Below are 22,819 nucleotides of genomic sequence, written 5' to 3'. Positions count from 1 at the left end.
CTAGGGTTAGGGAAATATAGGAATCTTAAAGATGATGATTATACCCCCCATAACAGGAAAAACAAACTCTTTTTCACTAGTATAAGTTGAGAAATCACAAAATTAGTAAATGACAAATATTGAGATCACTGAATACCTAGTGAATAATCTAGAAAAATTGACTACATATCAAGATAGAGGACTTTGAGAGATTTTCAATGATATCTGGTTTCCGGGAAATGGATTTTGGATATGCAAGATATGGCCCTGAAAGTGCAAAATTGAAGGCTGACTTTGGAGGCCTAGTACAAAAAATGGTGTAGAATTTGGAAAATCCACCTACATAGTTGGATCAATACTAGAACCAGATTTTTGATGATATCTCATTTGTGTGATTTTGACCTCATATGCTCAAGTTATGGGAAAAATATTGAAGGTAGGTCAAAATACAAACTAGAGGCTTGAGTAGGTGATGTGGCATTCATACAATGACATTAGCAACATATACTAAGAATATTCTTTTCATCAAAAAAATATCCTCACTCACTGAAAAAAATTAGATCGCTAGAATATTCCTTATATTCATTGAAATATGCCATGAATTTTCACACACATCAAGTTTTCTTCACACAAAAGTCTTGATCACAAACCAACAACAGGATCTTGCCCTCTACCAAATTTGGAGATTGGTGCTAGATTTAAGGGAGAATAAGTCTAGTGAGCCTTTTTTTTTAAATATTAAATTTATTGGTGTAAGGCCTGTGGAGCAAGCTTACAAGGTATGAAAGTACCTTGCTTGACTAAAAATTTTCTCCCTTTTGATTTAGAATTTGACCTTTGTTTTTTATAAAAAAATTCCAAATTTTTGTTTTTCAAAAATATGAAAATTTGAAAGCACTTTAGAGGAGAATTTTTTGACCTGGATTTAATTTTTTGGATGTCGATGGAGGGCATGCCTAATGTGTGGTCATATGAATTTGTACGATTGTATAGATTTTTGTGCACAAACACCAAAAAAATTACCAAAAAATTACAATGACCGATTGTGATGATTTAATAGGTGATTTTAGGGTTTTTGGGCCTTTTGAATGCGACAGTGACCTTCATTTCCTGCTAAAGTGCCCACATTTTTTAGGTACCCCCAAATTTTGCCTCAATTTTTGTGCCCTCAACCAAATTGACCCAAAATTTCAATTACTCAATTTTGATGAAATGATAGTTGATCTTAGGGTTTTGAGACATTGCAAACACAATGGCAGCCTTCGATTGATCCCAATGTGCATAGACATATCACTCAAGGTTGGATCCCTCAAGCATGTGGACAAGAACTTAAAGAATCTATTATGATACCATGTAAATTTTGATGATACAACCACAAGAGCCAAGAATCGTCTATAAGAAAAACACCTATCACACAAAAAAGACCAAGCAAAGATAATATGCTTAGTGTAGACACCTAAAATTGTCCTAGCCTATAAATATTTTATTTATTTAATTATTTTAACCTAAGCCTTCTATTAATTAAATATATTTTTATTTATTTAATTAATTCATTAATCCTCTTCTAACCTTTCCCTATTTAAATAAATATTTTTATTTATTTAAATTATCTTTTTCCCTAAATTAAATAAACATTTTATTTACGTAATTCACTCTACTTATTCTATTAATTAAATAAATATTTATTTATTTAATTAATTAATTAGCTTTTTCCCTCCATGACACTTGTCATTTATCTCTTGATTTTATCCTAACCACCTCTCTAATGTTTTCCCATTTTGTATACCTAGCCTTTAAACCTAGTCAACCATTTATCCTTTCACCTCTTAATCTTGTCCTTCCATTTCTAAGGTATTCTCTATATAAGAGGATTCCTTCATCCTTTCATAACCCTAAGGAATTTATGCAATCAATCAATCAAGAATCTACACAACCGTAATCCATTCTTTGTTGAGCTTTGTGCACAATACAAAATATGAGAGCAATCATCTCAAACAAGATCAATAGAGATAGGAAACAACGAAGATCAAACTCTACTAATCATATGAATGGTATAATCTTTCTATTTTGTGGATGTTTTGCATGTTTTATGTTCTTCATTAGTGTATGGTGGATTCTTAGTAGTAGAACTAGGGTTTTATGTGGTTGGATCTTTGTTGGTTTTACAATAGTTTATCATTCCATTTTCATTGTATACATTTTGGCACACTCAGTGGGATCCATGTGGGACCCTAGTCCCTTTTTCTAACATCATTTACCATTTTTAGTCTTTTTTGTCGAGTTGCAGATCAGATTTGTGACAATTACAGGCTGAAATCATGTATACGAATTATCATGTCACATCTATTTTTTGTCTGATTTTTTGTTTTGCAGGTTTGTTAGAATTATGTTTGTGCATCATATTACTATGTCTGTGAGCTATCTTAGCATGCATATGTATTCTTTTTTCTCGCATATGTGTTTTCAAATATGACAACATTTTATGGTTTTTTGTCACGTTTGTGTTTAGTCTTGTCATGTCTGTGTTCTATAGAGCCGTGTATTTGATCTTTTATGCCACGTATGTGACATTTATTGTCGCATAAACAATCTGTTATGTCGCGTATATGTTGTTTGTGTTTTTGTAGGTTGCATATTTTTTACAAGTCTCAGTTTGGGTTTTTTCGCATCTATGTTAGGTATAACAACACTTGTGCATTTACTTTTTGTCTTTCATTTAGGTTGAATTTTGCATTTGATTTTCTTTTTGTCCTGACCCCTTGTGGCCTAATGAAGCAGAGCAACTATCTCTATCATTTTGTCGAAGACCCCTTTTCACATTTCATTTTGGGATTTCTAAAATTAGCCTAACATGTTTGCTTGCAGGTTGGGGTAATCATTTCAAAACTATTAATCATTTTCTTGCAGGGGTAATTTAGGTGTGTGTTTGTCTTTTATTTTCTAATTTAATCAGGGTCACACCATTTTCATTAGGGGTAAATAAACCTGTTTGAAGTGTCTCATGCTTTAGGCATGTTTTGTGTTTAGCCCTAAGATAATAACAAAAGTATCATATCCCCTTGCCTTCCATTGGAACTTGGGCATAAGAGAAATTGTTATTGTCTTCATTTAGGTAGGACCTTCCTCTTTAGAATCTCATAAGACTGGTGAGAGTGAACGACCCAAGTGGTACTTCTTCAACCTGCTATATAAATTAAAAAGTTAGGCAAAAGTCGTGACTGCTTGGTGACGTGTATCTACACCGACGGTTCCCTTGGGATAGGCACTTAAGTGAGTCGGCGCCGCATGGGTGGACACTAGGTTTTGCTAAAGTTCCCTCACTAGACAACTTTTGTTTTAGTAGCCCAAAATCCCTTTTTCTTGTTGGTGCTTGAGGTCAGACCTCTGAAGTCGTGCCACATTCTCGTAGTTCAAAGTAGAGATAGCAAATTCCTCGAGATCTTTTGGTCTTTGGGAATTCAAAGTTTGGTATGCTCGAGAAGTGAATGTCATGGTGGGGGAGCCAGTGCTACCAAATTTCTAGGCTACCTACTCTGAATAAGTGCGGCTCAGATTTATTTGCAATGGGAACTCAACAAGTAGTATCCTCTTTCCAACCTAGGTTGTGCTTGCTTAAAAGTGTTTTCAATTTGGGTTATTTTGGCCTATTGTACATACACATTTGCACTCAAAATTTTAACAAAAACACCTTCAGACATTGAGTCTTCTTATTTGTTGTGATTTTTGCCATAAAACAATCAAAATTGAGATCTGGTCACTTTCAACATTTTCAAAATTTGGACATAAATTAGAAATTTGTGAGAAACCCATCCATGTTCACTTCTAGTGCATATACGATATCTTTGGCCACGTCTATGCTTATTCCCAGCACATCTCTAACACATAAAATCACGTCCATGTATCTTTCTGGCACAAATTGGAACAAAACTAAGAAAACAATTATCAACGGTTCAAACCTCGTATGTGCTTCTTTCTGTCACGTCTATGTCACATCTTAACGTGCATCTCCACTTTGTTGTCGTGTGTTTGAACAACACTAAGAATCGCATTACAATTGTGAAATCATGTATCTAGACTCTAAAATTGCATATAAGTAGAATTTTGACATGTCTATGAACTCATACTCTATTTGTATTTTGAGATTAGAAGAGATTCTAAGGTACATTCCATAGGGCTTCATTTTAGGTCAACCATCACTTGTCACGATTCTGCATACATTTTCAGACACCATTTACAATCTTCCATTCACACTTTTCCAACTAGATTCAAACGGTTGTTTAGTAGTCTTCATCTTATCTTGAAAACACATTACATCATATTACTAGGTGGTTCCCACATCAGATTTATCATCTTGGGTACCATTTGGCTATTTTTAGTTAAGGTCAACTTACCTCATCAAGATTTTATCATCTCTTTGGAAGCCACACCTTGCTTTAGATTATCACATTTATCTTGAATTTACACTTTTGGGACATTGCAAGACAACCCTAGATTTTTTCCATTTCATAGTCCTCTTGGTCTTCCCTAGTCTTCACATTTCTCTCATCCTTCATTTTTAGCCAAGTCTAGTTCATGCTTGAAACCCGTTCACAAAGGTCTAGAAGAGAAGTCGAAGAAGATCAAAGATCTCTCAACATGAGTACATATGAGTTTGATGGAGATGAATTTTACAACCCACAAATCTTTGACAATCATAGTAATCCACTAGAAAATGAAAATGACAATGAGTTGACTACTACCACAGATATTCAAGACACTATATCAAATGCATGATTTAATAGATTGATTGATAAAATCATGAGAAGATATTTCCAATACCTTGTACAAGTGTTTATGCAAATTGGTGCAAGATTCCCTCGTGACTTTGATGTGTCAAAATTTTTGGAAGAGGATCCAAATCAACCCAATGCAAATCCTAGTGTTAATGATGGTGGTAATAGAAGAGAACGTCTCATGCTTGAGTCACCCTCATCTTTGTTTCAAAGACCCGAAGTGATTGATAATCATGCTTATACCAATGATGCTAGAAACACTCACAAAAAACTTCGTACTCATCCTCTCAAAGGGTGAAGGAATACCAATTCATATACCCAACATGAGAACATCCAAGATCATGAAAATACCTATACAAGGAGACCCTGTGTTAGATTTGGGGGAAACAATCAAGATCATACCTACAATACTAGTTTTCCCCATGGTCATGACACATACAATATTCCTAGGTCTTGTTGTCCTCATCATAATACCATACCAAGTGGTCCCTATAATAGCAACAATTATGTTCCTCCTCCATATGAGCATACCTATGACCAATATCATCCTTACATGCATTATAGCCCTCCTCCTCCACCCGACGACTTAGACATGGGAATACCTCAAAGAGACAAAGCACCACCTATAAATGATTTGCAACAATAGATTAAGGAATTTCAACAACAAATGACAAGTATACAAACACCAATAAAGAACTACACAATCAATGACATATGTCCTTATCCATATGATAAAGGCATACCAATGCCTCCTTTTCCTCCTCATTTCATGACACCAAAGTTTGACAAGAATAGAGGAAAAGGATATCCTAAGGCACACATTAGAGAGTTTTTCATGGCTTGCATAGAGGTAGCAAGAGAGGAATCCTACTTGATGAGATTATTTCCACAAAGTTTAGGTGGACAAGCCATGTAATAGTTTTCACAACTTCCTCCTGGGATAAAGTCATGGGGTGAATTGGCAGAGGCATTTATACAACACTTCTCATACAAAATTGAAATTAATGTGTCAGTGACTACATTATGCAATACAAAGCAAAAAAATGGATAATCTTTTGCATCATTCTTACAACAATGGAGAAGTTTGGCTAGTCGTTGCTCTTGTCAAATTCCACAAAAACAAATAGTTGAAATATTTACCCAAAATGTCAATAAGGATATTGGACATGAACTAAGGAAAGCATGTTCATCTATTTTTAAGGATCTCATTGAAAAGGGTTTAGTAGTGGAGAAAGTCCTCATTGAGCAAGGCACCATAAAGTTATTCAAGGACAATAAAGATGACTCATGGGAAAGACAAACCCCGATTTTGGAACAAAAACAAGAATGCCATTAATGATGGGGCAATAGATGCTAATATGGTTAAACCAAAGTTAACTTTCCTCAATGCAAGTTCATCCAATAATCAAGTAAACACTCAAAGGACATCAAAGTCACCAAGGAAGTAAACTCCATTAGGAGAACCAATTGAAATTGCGTTGAAGAAGTTGGTTGCAAAAAATCTTATTACATCACTAGATAATCAACCATTTGAACGAAAGGTAAAGCCATCATGGTGGAATGACAATGAATTTTGTGAGTATCACAAGAGAAAAGGCCATAAGTATATTAATTGTCATAGATCAAAGAATCTCATCCAATACCTTATTGACAATGGCAGAATGGAAGTTGATGGTCACACTTCCAATGAAGAGCATGCGATGTTTAAGGAACCATTTCCAAAACAATATAAGGGAAAAGTCTCGAAGACAGACAATAATGCCAATTATACTAACATGTCCTATGACTACATCGTCAACCATATTTCAAAAATGGACAATCATTTATCTACCATAATTATCAAAGAAGAAACTCTTGAATGCACTACTCGAAGGGGGAAAGTTATTTTACAAGGAGTTAAACCATCGTCTTCGTCATTTGATGGCAAAATCCCCGAATGCAATGTCACAACTTGAAGGGGTAAAGTTACTTTACAAAGTGTTTCATCCAAAACAACAACTTCATCATCTACAAAGAATGAGTATGACCTTGTAGACCAATTAGGGAAGACACTCGCCCTTATCTCCACCCTTGATCTTTTGCGCATTTCACCCTCACATAAGGCTATTTTGGACAAAATCTTGAGAGACACATCTGTACGCAGGAAAATGCGGTGATCAAAATGAATAAATCAAGATCAAAAGACCCACATACCAATGAGACTCTTGGTGTAAGTATATAAACTAATTGAACTAGTTTAACTTCCCAAGGGGTGTCCCATTGTTCTTTATCTCATAGGATCCTTAAAGCCAATATTTTTCTCTCAGATCATTGAGCAAATGACTTAGGAATGACAACTCCAAGAACGAGTGATATTGTGATCTATATGCATGAATGCATTCTAAGATCTATATGATGTGTTAAATCTATGATGATTAAGTTAAGATGAAGATAGTGATATGATAAAAGATTAACAAATTATTCCAACATGATATACTAGTCTAGCCTGAATATTCTATGATATGAAAAATGATTCTAAATGTCGTGATGATGTTTTAACAAAGAGAGGCTAAAATGCTTAGTAAATTAGGCTACAACGTAGATACATAAAAACTTGGATATATGAAAAATGAAGAATGAGAGCTCTATTTATAGGGAAAATAGGGCAATGGATGGTTAAGATTGAATAATCTTAACAAGGGCTAGGATTGAAATTTAATCAATCCATGTTTACAATTTTCACCAATGAAATGGTGACAATTTTCAACAAGAGGTTGCTTGAGAGGAGATGCAAGAGGCATTAAATGCCTGAGAAGACATGAAGGTTACCTTAGGAGGTAAGGGTTAAGGTTAGGTTAGGGTTATCCATTGGATAAAGCTTTTACCCAAGGGGTAAACTCTTGTGCAAGGGTTAAATGGATAACTATGGTCAAAGCCATAAGTGCTTGATGAGACCCTTGAATCAAAAGGATGGTTAAGTTAGAGGAAAGTCTCTAACCAAAGGTCAAAGGCGAGTTAACCATAAATGGTTATGTAAGAGCCTTTAATGGTTTGAAAGACTTTAGAGGTTAACCATTTAAAGACATAAAGCCTTTAATGGTTATTGAAGACTTTGGAGGTTTTTGAGAAGTGACTTCATTTTACTTAGGAATGTGACAATGATTATGAGATGAATTAGACTGAATTGGAAGTGATTAGAAGAATCTAGAAGGGGTTTAGGAGGCAAGTGAGAGATGTAGGAAAATGCAAGTGGATGAGGGAAAATAATTTTAATTAAAATAAAATGTTTTATTTCAACCAAAATAGATGAAACTTGCATAAATACAAGTGGGGGGATTTAATTAAAAGGAGGAAATGAGAATTAATTAAATAAAGTGATTTATTTAATTAAAGGCTAGAAAAGGTTTAGGTGAATTTAATTAAATAAATTGAATAAATTATTTAATCAAATAGATGAAAATGAAGAAATTAATTAAATAGGATTTAATTAATAGGAGGGATGGGGTTAAAATAAATATTAAATATTTTATTTAAGAAAGTGGTTAGATTCATATGTCTACATTTTGCACCTCTTTGAAGTGACGTGTGTGCACATGTTGATTCAAAGAAAATCGTTGGATATGCTGCCAAATTTTTTCGATATGATGTTGTCGCCAAAGTGTCGATATGATGCCTCAGATGTAGATTTGATGAAGGATATTGATGATGCCCTCTTGGGAGATGAATCAAGGGTCTAGTGAAAATTTGTCAAGTTTATGATCGTTTTTGAATTGATTGCGATATGAGAATATTGACTGTGTTGGATGCATATTATTGATTCATCTCCCGAAAAAATGATGTGGATAAGGTTAATAATGAAAAAGTGGGAGTAAAATACATGCCCCACTTATTAACCACTGATTTACCCTATTAAAAGGTAAAAAGTGATTTTGAAAAATCATTTGCACACTTGTCTTCTTGTGATTGTGACATTTGGAGTTCTGACCATGATGTTGATTCCATACTCTTTGCATCGATTTGAGCGTGTCAGGCGATACCAAAGACCCACCGCATATGGCCCACCAGTAAGTGGCCAAAATCCCTCTTGTTTTTGATTAATTTCATTGATTTTTGTCATGTTTTTCAATTTTTTGGGTCGGAATTGGCCATTTTAGTGCATAGGGTAGGTCTTTTAGCACATACGATATGAAGTTTAGCACATAGAAAACCCTAGGTAGGTTTAGCATCTAAGTGTCAAATATTAGCGCAGTCAGGGGATAGGTTAGCGCATAGGGTTATTTTAGCGCATAGGGTTCCTAGAGTAGTGCAAAAGGTATGACTGGTAGCGCATAGGATAGTTTTAGCACGTCGGGTAAACAGGGTAATGTGACCGGTATGACAATTAGTGCATAGGGTAAAATAGTGTGTCAGGTAAATAGGGTAGCACATTGAATCCATGTTGTAGCGCGTGATAGAAAGATAGCGCATAAGGTGTGTTTTATAACGCATACATGGAAAATTTTAGCGCATACGTGGCAGCTTAGCGCTTCAGAGTCCTGATTCAGTGCGTAGGGCAAAAAGTTGGAAACAAGGTGTTTTGAAAAATGAATCATGAGTCAAATGGATTGGATAGGTTGTATAGATGTTGATATGGGTTCGTCAATTGTCTGATATGGAGCATGATCTGATGTGAGTCTTGTTTTATTATGATGTATGATTCTGATATGCTGCTGGATTGTGATATGAGTCTATGGTTGATATGGATCTTGTTTCAATATGAGTCGCTTTTCAATATGAGTCAAGTTGTCGATATGAATTTGATTTCGTTATGGGTCTTGATTTCGATATGGGTCTTGAGTCGATATGGATCTGATTTTCATTATGAGTCAAATTGTCGATATGGATCTGATTTTGTTATGGGTCTTGAGTCGATATGGATCTTGATTTTGATATGAGTCTTGATTCAATATGGATCTGATTTTTGTTATGAGTCAAATTATCGATATGGATCTGATTTCATTATGGGTCTTGAGTCGATATGGATCTTGATTTCGATATGGGTCTTGAGTCGATATGGAACTGATTTTTCGTTATGAGTCAAGTTGTCGATATGGATCTTGATTTCAATATGGGTCTCGAGTCAATATGGATTTGATTTTTGTTATGGGTCTTGATTTCATTATGGGACTTGAGTCGATATGGATCTTGATTTCGATATGGGTCTTGATTTCATTATGGATCTGATTTCATTATGAGTCTTGATTGCGTTATGGATCTAATGTGTTTCTGATATGATTCGCATTTTAAGCTGATTTGTTTTTTATTTTTGAAAGATTTGATTGAATCGAGAACTGATGGTGGATATGTGTTGATTTGCAGGCAAAGCTTGGTGTGCTACAATCTCGGGAGTGATTCCCGAAGCCGTGGACACTTATCCCGTGCTTGTCACAGGCTGACAGAGATGTGATTGAGAGATGTGGTTTATCATCCTTACTAGACATGCTCCGGTATATCATTAACTGGGGGTTACTGACAACATTGGCAGAGAGGTGGCACAATGATACAAACACCTTTCATTTGGCGACCGATGAGATGACAGTTACATTAGAGTACTGTTATCGGATTTTGCAGATTCCTGTGGTTGGGGATTTGTTACCCTATGAGCAAAATGAGGAGGGTGGCATAGAGGCTCTCCGTCGTGTCTTCCAGGGTGATCACATTAGTGGCTATGAGATCCCATGGAAGGAGTTTTTGGATTTAGGTTACGCTCCGCTACCGTCAGTATTAACAGGTTTCATTGGTGGTTTCCTATGTCCCGACTGTAGGTCGAAGAGACTGGTCGTTGGATGGGGATTGGTTCTAGAGGAGATGGTGACACAGGGACATAGGTTTGCCTGGGGGTCTTGTATGTTGGCCCACCTATACCAAGAGCTCCACCAAGTAGTATATTTGGGATACACTAGTCTATCAGCTGGGGTGACATTATTATAGGTGTGGTATTGGGAGCATATACCAGTGTCGAGACCACTTGCAAATAGGGATAGGCCAGTTGGTTGGGCATATGCATATGGGTATACACATGTAGTTGTCCAACGTAAGCTGGGCAAACTAGAGCACTAGCAGAGGGTGTTAGATGACATAGATACGGTCATTTGGAGACCATATATGGATTGCGAGGTATGGGTTGAGGATGGGATAGAGATTCCCTATGTATATATGTTGAGCTACTTGATTGGGCAAACACCCTTTATCATTGAGCAAAATTTTCACAATCGCGTTCATCAACAGTATGGTAGACAACAGAGGATACCACAGGGAGCCTGTTTATATGCTCGTTGGCGACATGATGTGTCAGAGTGGGGGCCTACCCTAGATAGTGGAGTAGTCGTGGATGAGTATATGACCTTGGCAGGACAAATCTGGGATTACGGGGTTGGGTAGTGGATGCTGGGATTATGGAGCCGGGGTAGGTGATAGAGGTGGAGGTGGTCTCGTGCTTGGTGCGGGTGGGGGTGTGAGGATAGGTGCAGTGTTATCTGTTATGGGAGGGATGGAGGATGATAAGCGACCTGCCTAGAGGAGGAGATCCAACATTCTACCTCCACCAGTGCCTCAGACAGGGACAGGTGCAACGAGGACCATGACACAGGTACCTATTCAAATCAGGGTGTCAACCTACCAGCAGGATGCTCAAATTAGGGTGATATAGGTCTCGGTGTAAGAGATGCATGCACAGGTGCTAGCGCAACAACGACAAATTACGCAGTTGCAGGTAGAGAGGGATACAACAGTAGAGTGTCAAGGTTGAGTAGAGGCCCTTGCTAATAGGTTAGATAGAGCCACGACAGGTGCTTCACTTCGGGACACACTGAGGGAGATACAGTACTCAACCAAGGAGGCCGAGTATTATAGGCATTTGTATGAGGATATGGTCCCTCGAGATCATAAAGCTCCTAGCTATGTTGCAGTGGCATCCACTCGATCCGACCGTAGTCATATGAGGATAGAGAGCAAATGTGTTATGGGGCTGACATGACATGATCCATTTGGTGGAGATCCGGGAGCTGGGATATCTGCTACTAGACCTTCTGCCTCAGGAGATAGTCATACATGAGAGATTTGTCATGTTGTATTGATAGACATGATACCCATTGTACATTCTGACAATTTTGCGAGATATATATGATATATGACATTGATTTTCTCTGATCCACATGTGATGTGTTATTGATGATGATTGATTTATGATGCACATTATTTGATATGATGATACTATGAGGATGATTAGATGCTTAGATATTAATGATGTTCTTGATCTCTTAATGTTAATTATTATATGATGATGTGAATGCATGGTTCTTGATGAATAGGTGTTTGTGATATGCATTTTTGTGTTTACTTTGATACAAGATGTGTTGTTACTTGAATGTTATGATTGTGAGATGTATGTTGAAAATGAGATGTAAATGATAATGAGAATGATATGAGATGTATCTTGAAAATAAGATGTAAATGATAATGATAATGATATGAGATGCATCTTGAAAATGAGATGTAAATGATAATGATATGAGATTTAAATGATAATGATAATGATATGAGATGTATCTTAAAAATGAGATGTAAATGATAATGATAATGATATGAGATGTATCTTGAAAATGAGATGTAAATGATAATGATAATGATATGAGATGTATCTTGAAAATGAGATGTAAATGATAATGATAATGCTATGAGATGTATCTTGAAAATGAGATGTAAATGATAATTATAATGATAATGATATGAGACTAATGCAAGATTTAAAATGATATGCAACTTACTGATATTTTAAGATGATATGCAACTACATGATCACTTTAATTTTGTTGTTGTCATTCCTGTTAGTCACTTGTTTGTGTTCTTTTTGTCATCATTGAGCTTTTGATATGTTGAAAGTTAATACAAGCATCATGGTATAATTGTGTCGGTGTAATTAAATATTCATGTTGGATATTATTACACCTTACTTAAGTTTACTTAGGATAATGAATTTCATAGTAGTTTGCGTATGAGACACTTGGGTATTTGTGCCACATTGGGATAGTGTGTGTAGGATAATTTCCACCTTTTATGGTGTGATCTTGTTACTACTCTATCATATCCACTTATTGTGGAGTGATAATTCTACCTTCGGTGGGTGGTCGACCTCATCTAGAATATTTTATTGTTTCTCCTACCTACCACACCTATTTCCTACCTACCCTTGTTTCTTATTGAGCCACATGTCATGTTTGTGTGCTCACATATCCATATAGCCTTGCCTATATAAGCAGTCTCATCTACATTGTATGTAACAACTATTTAACAATTGATCATTCATCTATTGATGAGAATACAATTTATTCTTGTCCTATATTTTGTCTCTCTATTTTGTAATTTTCATTGGGCTCTTGATCTTGGCAAAATCTCACATTGTATTAGAGCCATTAGAGCGTCATTGATTCATCTTTGAGAAGAATTGTTGGAGGCTTGCATTTTTGGATTTGAGGAGCAACATCTTTTGGAGGCATCCTAGACCAGATCTGACATCACAGTTGAGTCCCGGTGGCCACTTCCATGAATTTTGATTATAAACTCGGCCTTTTTTGGTGAAATTCAAATTTGGGGCTTGGAGAAAATTTTTGCCCAATTTAGGCGGTACGTTATGGATTTTCGATTTTTTTTTTTTAAATATATATAATTTTCTATTTTCTACGGAAAATATATTATTTCGCAGTTTTCTTTGTAAAATTTTTAGGTTTAAAAAAAAAAAAAATATTTGTTTTTGTGGGGGGGGGTCGTGTCACCCCCACCCATCGTACCCGTACTGCACTTATTATCTGCAGGGAGTTTATATAGTGCAGGCCCCACCGCACGTACTTCTTTCAGCGTCCCTTCCACCTCCGACAACCGGTATCCACCTGCACCTAGGCTTTCCTCTCCTGCTGGCTACCATCTTGTCCCAGTCACCACTCTGAGCATTTCTTCTGTTGGTCGCCGCTTCAGCAGTCCATCTCTGGCTAGTCCCTACTGCCACAAACCCTCGTCGACCTCTCGACGACCGCAACCGACAACCCTATCTGTCATTGGTAATGAGTTTTGTCACCAACCTACTCCAGCGACCGCTCCTGGCTTCACCGATGACCCCTCCAACCGCCGGTGTCCACCGCTCCTGACTGCAGATCCTCCATGGTCGCCGCCACTGCCATCGTGATCCTCAATGGCCCCGCCACCAACCCCACTGTCGCTTCCATCTCAGTATTTCATACTGCCCCTCAGCTATCGAACAACTGCCAGCCACACAAGACCTCGCCTTCCACACGGCTTCCACTCGGCCCCACACGACTTCCCTGACCGCCACGCGGACCCCAACACGTGGAGCCTAGTCACCGGAAGCCGACTGCAGCATCCACGTCACTTGCCGTACTGGCAATGCGACATCAGCAGGTCATACCTACCCAGTCACCCTGCCTAGTCAAGACGCATCATCGTATGGTTTTCCCAGTTGGCAGTCCACGCAATAAGCTTCGTCAGCATTTTCGTACAACACAAAACCTATCAGACTGTGACATGTGTCAAAACCGTACCGTACGAACATACAATCAGACAGGGAGGTGAAGTTTTGGCGATGACCATACAGCCATCAAATTTAACCTCATGTTTTTTTGACGTCATCAGTTTTCAAATATTTATCTGCCCCCTCCCGTTGAGCTTTTTCGTTTTGCAGTTCAACTTTGGAAGGCCATATCTTGCTCAATTTTGCTCCTTTTTGGGTGCAATTTTTTTTGAAATGGGCTAATTTTTTGTGTACTTTCTTGTGGTGAATTATTTTCTAATTTTGATGGATGGATTTTTTAGAAATCTCAGTTTTTGGTGATTGTACTTGTCCAATCCCCGTTTCTGCAACTTCTGGGACTCCGTTTGGGCTCATACAAACTCCTTTTCAAGTGCCATTTTTTTGAAAGTGCATAATTTTTCATCTAATTTCATAATCGGACATTACTTTGTAGTGATTTTGAGTATAAATTGTACTTTCATCATATGGTCTTTTTTGGCCAATTTGGCACTTGTATTACATAGATCTATCTTTTTGGTCTTTTGCATTGTAGTTCTCAGCCTATTGGGGCAGATGTAAAACAAAATCAAAAGTCCACCTTGCCATTGTTTTCAAGTGGCCTATTGTACACACACCTCATATAAAGTGCCAAAATCGTCATTTGGGGGGGGGGGGTACTTTGATTGAGTGAACTTGGGGGGGTGTCTCTTGTGCTCTTGTTCTCTTGTGTTCTATCCATTTTTCTACTATGGGTTCTCCTAAGTTTCCTCTCTTAACTCCTCATAATTATGCTACTTGAAAAATTGATGCATGGAGTAAACTTATGGAAAAAGGACTAACTCATTACATTGATGGAACTATTGTTGCTCCTGTTGATCCTAAGGTTGATCCTGTTGCTCACTTGGATTGGCTCACTAAAAATATCAAGGGAATTGGTACCTTAAGAAAGTATGTATCAAGGGATCTCATTTTTCATATTAAAAAATGTACTCTAATCAAGGATGCTTGGCAAAAGTTTCAAGACTTGTATGGTCAAGTTGATGAGATTAGGGGATATCAGATTGATAGTGATCTCACCATGTTAGATCCCAAGAACTTTGATACTATACAAGATTATGTCACTAAGGCAAAAGAGTTGAGGGCACAACTCAAGGATTGTGGCATTGATAAGAAGGATACTCAATTGATCTTCAATTTGATGGGCAAACTTCCACAAGAATATGCAACATTTGTTTCTAGTTTCCAAACCCATAGGATTACAATGGGTTCAAGCTACACAATGCCTACATTTGATGCTTTCGCCAAAATGTTGATGATAGAACAAACTAAGTGTATAAGCATGGGCATTCTTAAGACTTCTAAATCTCAAGCATTAGTGGCTACTCAAGGGAACAAAGGAAATCAAGGAAAGGACAACTCAAATAAGAAGAAATGGCAATCAAAGCCTAAGGACAAAGCATCACCTTCTCCACAACAAGGAGATTCATCCTCTTCCAAGAAGGACAATTCACCAAAGAGGGAGAGACCTACTTGTGCCTATTGTAAAAAGGTTGGTCATGAGGAGCGTCATTTCCATTCTAAGAAGATTGATGAGCTCACACACATCCTCAAAAAGCACAACATTGATTTGCCTAATGCCTACAAGAAGGAGGATTCATCAACTTCCACTTCCTCACATTCAAAAGGGAAAGGGCAAGCATTCATGGCCTCAACAAGTGGGAAGACCCAATCTTTTGGGACAAGAAAAGGAAAAGCTCTTTGTGCTACTACAAGTCATGGTTCAGGGAGATAGCTTCTAGATTTAGGGGCTTCTCATCATATGACATCTTCACAGTCTATGTTCTCTTCATTTGAGCCTTGCACCATGCCACATATTTTTACAGTCAATCATACATACATGGATCTGATTGGGAAAGGAACTATTGCCATTGGGGATAATTCCTTCAATGACGTGTTATGTGTACCCCACTTGACAAACAATCTCCTTTCAATCTATCAAATCACACATGGGGAAACTAAGAGAATTGTAGAGTTCACACCTGAGTCAGTTTTCATTAGAGACTTGGAGACTAGAGCTATCATTGTGACTGGGGTGGTGGATCATGCATCTCGGTTATAGTCCTTTTCAAATTTTGTTGATGAGGATGATTTCACATATGATGATCACACTTCTTGCGATGATTCATATTTTGAGGAGAACTTTGGGTACTTGAACATGGGGATTCTCACATGTGACCTCGTTCTTGAGCCTTGTGTTTCATCTCCTCCTATTGATATCACATCACCTATTTCACTTGATGATGCAACTAGTGTGACAATTTTGCTTTCTTGCAATTCAATGCAGCAGGATATATCTTGTCTTCCAGCTTTAGTTTCATGGGATGATTACTTGATAGATAGTGCAGGTTTGTTTGTGGAGTCCTACATTGTAGATTTGGGAGACATCATTGATGATATTCATCTTCTCTTTGATGTAGATGATCCTTCTTTGATTGTTGTGAGGGAACACTCTGACCCTCTTGTTCATTCTCTACATGATCATTCTTTCGAGGTTGATATGATTGTGGATTTTTATGTACAACAATTGGAGGAGGTCTCTTTATGTTTAGAGGAGACATGTGAATCTTTGGGACTTGTTCTACATTCATCCCCACTAGACCTTGGAGTGCCTTTTTCAGTAGTGTGGAGCAGTTATCCACCTTTGGAGGGGGTATCTTTTAGCATCGACATGGGGACACTTGAGCAGTTTTTCAGAGACTTCATTCATCATGAGTTTTTTTCATATATCTTCCCTTCATGATTGGGGAGACTTCATGGATACACCTTTGGTTTTATTTCTTCCTAAGGGGAGGAATTTTGTTTGGCGTTCATGGAGTAGTTTCTTCATCCATTCTCGAGCTTCTATCATTGGTGTTGATTCTACATTGAGGGGGGGTTACCTAGCTTCTCTTCTTCTCTCATATGGGAGGGAATTTTTCCTCACATGGGGTTTTGTTCCTCACACACTTCTATGAGAGTTCTCTTGTATAGTTTTCATCTCTCTTTTGGGGGAGGGTTTTTTCCCATTTGTTTTTTCTCCCTTTCCCCGCTTTATGAGAGAATGCATTGGTTTGCATGCATTTACATTTGTACATGGGTACCTAACATGGCCTTTTAGTCGAGACCCATCTTGCATTGCTTAGTTGCATTTTAGACTTAAGTGCATTCCCCTAAGTTGCACTTAAGGGGGGGTGTTGGTGTAATTAATTATTCATGTTGGATATTATTACACCTTACTTAAGTTTACTTAGGATAATGCATTTCATAGTAGTTTGGGTATGAGACACTTGGGTGTTTGTGCCACATTGGGATAGTGTGTGTAGGAGAATTTCCACCTTTTATGGTGTGATCTTGTTACTACTCTATCATATCCATTTTTTGTGGAGTGATAATTTCACCTCCAGTGGGTGATCCACCTCATGTGGAATATTTCATTATTTCTCCTACCTACCACACCTATTTCCTACCTACCCTTGTTTCTTATTGAGCCACATGTCATGTTTGTGTGTTCACATATCCATATAGCCTTTCCTATATAAGCAGGCTCATCTACATTGTATGTAACAACTATTGAACAATTGATCATTTATCTATTGATGAGAATACAGTTTATTCTTGTCCTATATTTTGTCTCTCTATTTTGTACTTTTCATTGAGCTCTTGATCTTGGCAAAATATCACAAATTGAACTATAATGACTTGAGTATAACTTACATGGATTTTTTATATTACAAGATGATACAAGCGTCAAGGTATAATTGAACCAAGATGACCTAAGTGTTGCTTGCGTAAAATAGATAAGAGTTAAACCATTTTTATGTGCAAAATGGAAAATGTCTTCAATGATATATTTCTAATCATGTCGAGACAAATTTGCACCACATACGAATGATCACCTCACAGATAGAAAACCAAAGAAAAATATCAGATTCCTTCGTTGCTTCTCTAGCTCAGTGCATCCTTGAGTAGCTCAGAAGATCTAATGCTTCATAAATCAAGATACAAATAGTCAAAACCTCATGCCAAATGTAAACAAATCACAATTCATAATAAATCATCCATCATGTGTGTGTTGAAGTTGTAGTTGGATAATGATCATGTTTTCTAGTCCGATGAGCAATTTTGACAATGGTTTTCCTAGTATGTTGTGATCCTTGTTTGTTGTTTGAATGCTAAAGCGAGATGAATTTTGCCCCTAATTATGGATACTTGTCGATATGGAATATACATTAATCACCAAGCCATGGTTGGATATGATATGGATAACTGTTTAGATAAACAAGTACAGTGACTACGCTAAGTATGTCCTGGATAATGTTGTGTATAAGTGTTCTGCGATGGCTAAGGGTTGAGATCAGATGGATTTAAAGATATGATGTGGGTACCTATAGATAGAGGAGCTTCTGTCTCACAAATAGCGCCCATTGCTAGGTTTTCACCACTTATTTTTATTGCACTTTTTGATTTGTTTTTCATTTTTTTTGTGGTTTTTTTGTATTTTTTGATTTTTTTTGTGTCACAAGGTGCATGTTTGCTAGGTTTTCACCATAGTGATGATTTTTGATACTTTTTTGATTTTTTTTTTTTTTTTGCTTTTTGGCTTGATTTGTGCATCAGACAACTCAAGTGTAGAACTTCTTCAGATGGATGCTATTGGTTGGTTCATCGAGCACGTCCCCTTCTGAAGTTGACAACTGATACGCTCCTGATCCATAGGCTGATATGATGACAAATGGCCCTAACCAGTTAGGTGCAAACTTCCCCTTCTTTTCTCGATCTTGTTGATTTCTGGGATTTTCCTTTAGGACAAGATCACCAATTTTGAAAGCCCTTGGGATGTCTTTGTGATTATAGCTTCTGCACATTTGTTGCTAATATGCCTTGAGATGGTCATAGGCAGGTTGTCATTTTTCATCAAGAAGCTCTAGTTCCTACAACCTATTCATTCGATATTCCTCATTTGGTATGAGGCCCTTCAAAGATACTCGAAGAGATGGGATTTATACCTCAAGAGGTAGAATTTCTTCTAAACCATACACCAATGATGTGGTGTAGCCCCTGTAGGTGTGAAAATGCTCGTTCTATAGGCCCAAAGTATTGGATTGAGTTGTATATACCAATCCTTGCCAGTATCATTCACTATTTTCTTGAGGATTTTAAGGATTGTTTTGTTTGATGCTTCTGCTTGGCCATTCCCCTCTGGGTAGTATGGTGTGGAAAAGTGATGTTGGATTTTGAATCGTTCACATAGCTTTCACACATCTTGATTCTTGAAAGGACGTCTATTATCTATGATGATGGAACTGGGAATGCCATATCTGCAAATGAGATAGTTGAGGATGAATGATGAGATCTTTTTTCCAGTCACGGTGGTCATTGGGACTGCTTCGATCCACTTGGTGAAGTACTCTGTGGCAGTGATAATGAACTTATGTCCATTTGAAGAGGAAGGATGAATCTTTCCTACCAGATCAAGTCCCCATTGATAGAAAGGCCAAGATGTGGTGAATGGTTGCAACTCTTGTGCTGGTGCATGTATGGGGTTACCGTGAATTTGGCATTTAGGACATTTCCTAGCTATTTAATAGGACTCTCTTTCCATTGTTGGCCAGTAATATCCCATTCTCATAAATTTATTGGCAAGAGTAGGACCACTTGAATGCGTACCACCAATACCTTTATGAAGCTCCTGTAAGGTGGAGTCAGATTCGCTATGATCGAGGCATAGAAGAAGAGTACCATCTAGACCTCGACGGTAAAGTGTGTCAGTAGTTAAGGTATAGTGGGTGGCTTGTCAGATGAAGCTTCATTTTTTGTTACAAGATATGTCGGGTGGGAGAGTATTGTTTTTGAGATAGTTATATATCTTCCCATATAGAGGGGAATCATAACTGGTCAGGGCACAGATGACTTGGGATGCGAAATTGTCATAGGTTGGGAAAAACAATTGCTCCACTAGGAATTCGTAATGATTCTGTTTATCTAGAATTTGTAGAAGTGAGGCAATAGTGGCCCTTGCATCAGCAGCTCTGTTGTCCAATCTTGGAATTTTCTCAAAGGTGATGTGTACAAAGTACTTTTTGAAGTCATCCACCATTCTCTTGTAAGGAATTAGCTTATCATCTTTTGTCTGATAGTCATCATTGATAAGATTGATAACTAATTGAGAATCCCCATAAACTTTCAATTCTATGATTCTCGATTCTACAACTACTTTGATTCCTGTTATGAGGGCTTCATATTTAACAATGTTGTTGGTACATGGAAACATCAGTCTGCAAGATCTTGGAATTGTGTGCCTTTCTAGAGTGACGAACAGGATGCCGACACCCAATCCATATTGTGTATAGGATCCATCAAAGTATAGGGTCCATTGCTTGGGTGTGATAGTAAGCACATCCATATCTGGAAATTCCACCCATAGTGGGTGTTGGTTTGGTAGTGGTGCTTCTGCCAGTTGATCTGCAATTGCTTGTCCTTTGATAGCTCATCATTCCATGTATTGAATGTTGAACTTACTTAGGATCATGACCCATTTAGTTAATCTTCCTATGAGAGTGGCCTTGCTGATTAGATACTTGAGAGGATCGATCTTTGCTACCAACTTGATTGTGTGGATTATCATATAGTGGTAGAACTTTTGAGAAGCAAACACCACTACTAAGCAAGCCTTTTCAATGAATGTATAATTGAGTTCATATCCATTCAAAGTCATGATGATGTAATAGATAGCCCTTTCTTTGCTTGCTAGATCTTCTTATGCTAGCAGTGCCCCTAATGATACTTATGTTGTTGATATATAGAGAACGAGTGGCTTGCCTGCTATCGGTGGTACCAAAACTGGTGGATTCATCAAATATTGTTTGAGCTGGTAGAATGATTCTATACATTTGTCTTCCCATCTAAAAGGTGTAGCATCCTAAAATTGCGACACTTGCAATTTCGACTGCATTTGGGTCTTCACGATGGCGGTGCAACACTGAACCTGAATGGAGACCCTAAAACTTGTTCATGACATCAAAAACTGCATTTTTCAGCACTCTGGCCTGATCCTCCTTGCACCCTACTGTCCCTGGAGGTGGGACCATGGCGCCCAGCGCCCTGGTCCTTCAGGACTAGGGCGCCTAGCACCCTGGTCCCCCAGGACCATGGCGCCCAGCGCCCTGGTCCCTGGCCCTATTTTGGGCCCGGTCTCTTATGGGGCTTCGGGTCTTTAAGTTTGCAAATTGGAAAATAATGTTTCCTGGTCGGCCTAAGGTCGGGAAAATCAATTTATCAACCCTAATTGACAAGTATATAAACTACATTTCCTCTCCCATTTGAGGAGGTGGAAAAGAGGAAAACATATGTGTGCAAAAGACGCGGAAGCGATATTCAAACATTCAAGCATTCAAGCATTCCTTCAAGCAATTGAGCATTCTAAGTCTCCATTCAAGGCTAAGTGTTGCATTCAAGACAAGGATTCAACCATTGAAGAGGAGATCACATACAACATACAACATACTACATACATTACACCTTCGCATGTAAGAATACAAACATTCTTACAACAAGGTTGCAGGTACGCAGCTGTAATTGAAGATCTGGAATCCTTGTGCAGAGACAAACAGATCCCCCTTCATTTCGCGGATTTTTCGGAGGACTGTGTGCATGTCGGGTGCCATCGTCCCGTCAACTTTCACTCAAATTTGCAGAATAGCACCGTCTCGACATTTTACTGCTAATTCCAGGTCCGCAGCTTCATCCCATATCCCTATCTCTGTTTATAAGCGAATCTTTCCTACTTTTACATGCATTCCTAGTTCAATCTTTCTATCTGCATTCTTTACAAAAGAGGGTATCCTTGATGTCTTAACCCTTGAAACTCATTTAGAATCCAATCTTGCATTGCGTGGGATTGGATCTTGTGGGTTTCAACCCCTCTTTTGAATGTAAAGTCTCTCCTAAGTGAAAACCGTCAACCCTAGTGACTCTCCCTTTTCTCTCCTTGGAGTTGGGGAGGGGAGAACAACTAGGGTTTGATTTTTCCGCTTTACATTTTGGTGAACCCGATGTGAACATCCTCATTCTGATTATTCATGGTTAGATCTGAAAAATTTGCTTCCCTAATTACATTTCCATGTTTGATCTTTTGCAAATTTTAGAGGCTAATTGCATAAAAACCCTAAAATTTTCTTTTTAATAATTAAACTTGTGGAATGTTTAATTGTTAATGCTTGTTTCAGATCTACCCTTCTATTGCAAATTGTTAATTCATATTTGTGCTTTAATTCTAAAAATTAAGTGGTTAAATGTCAAAACCCTAATTTTTAAGATTCAACCTTTGACTGATAATTTCACTGATCAAAACACTTCCAAATCGGCTGTAACTTTGGATTCCGCAACAAAATCACAATATCTTTCATCCCTAAAAATTTGGAAAAAAGTTGCGAGGACCATGTGCACCCCGAGCGCCATCGTCCCCGACATTTTTTCCAAAATTTCGGGAGCT

This window comes from Cryptomeria japonica, chromosome 6, assembly GCF_030272615.1.
Source record: "Cryptomeria japonica chromosome 6, Sugi_1.0, whole genome shotgun sequence".
Lineage (NCBI taxonomy): Eukaryota > Viridiplantae > Streptophyta > Pinopsida > Cupressales > Cupressaceae > Cryptomeria > Cryptomeria japonica.
This window is presented reverse-complemented; position numbering follows the sequence as displayed.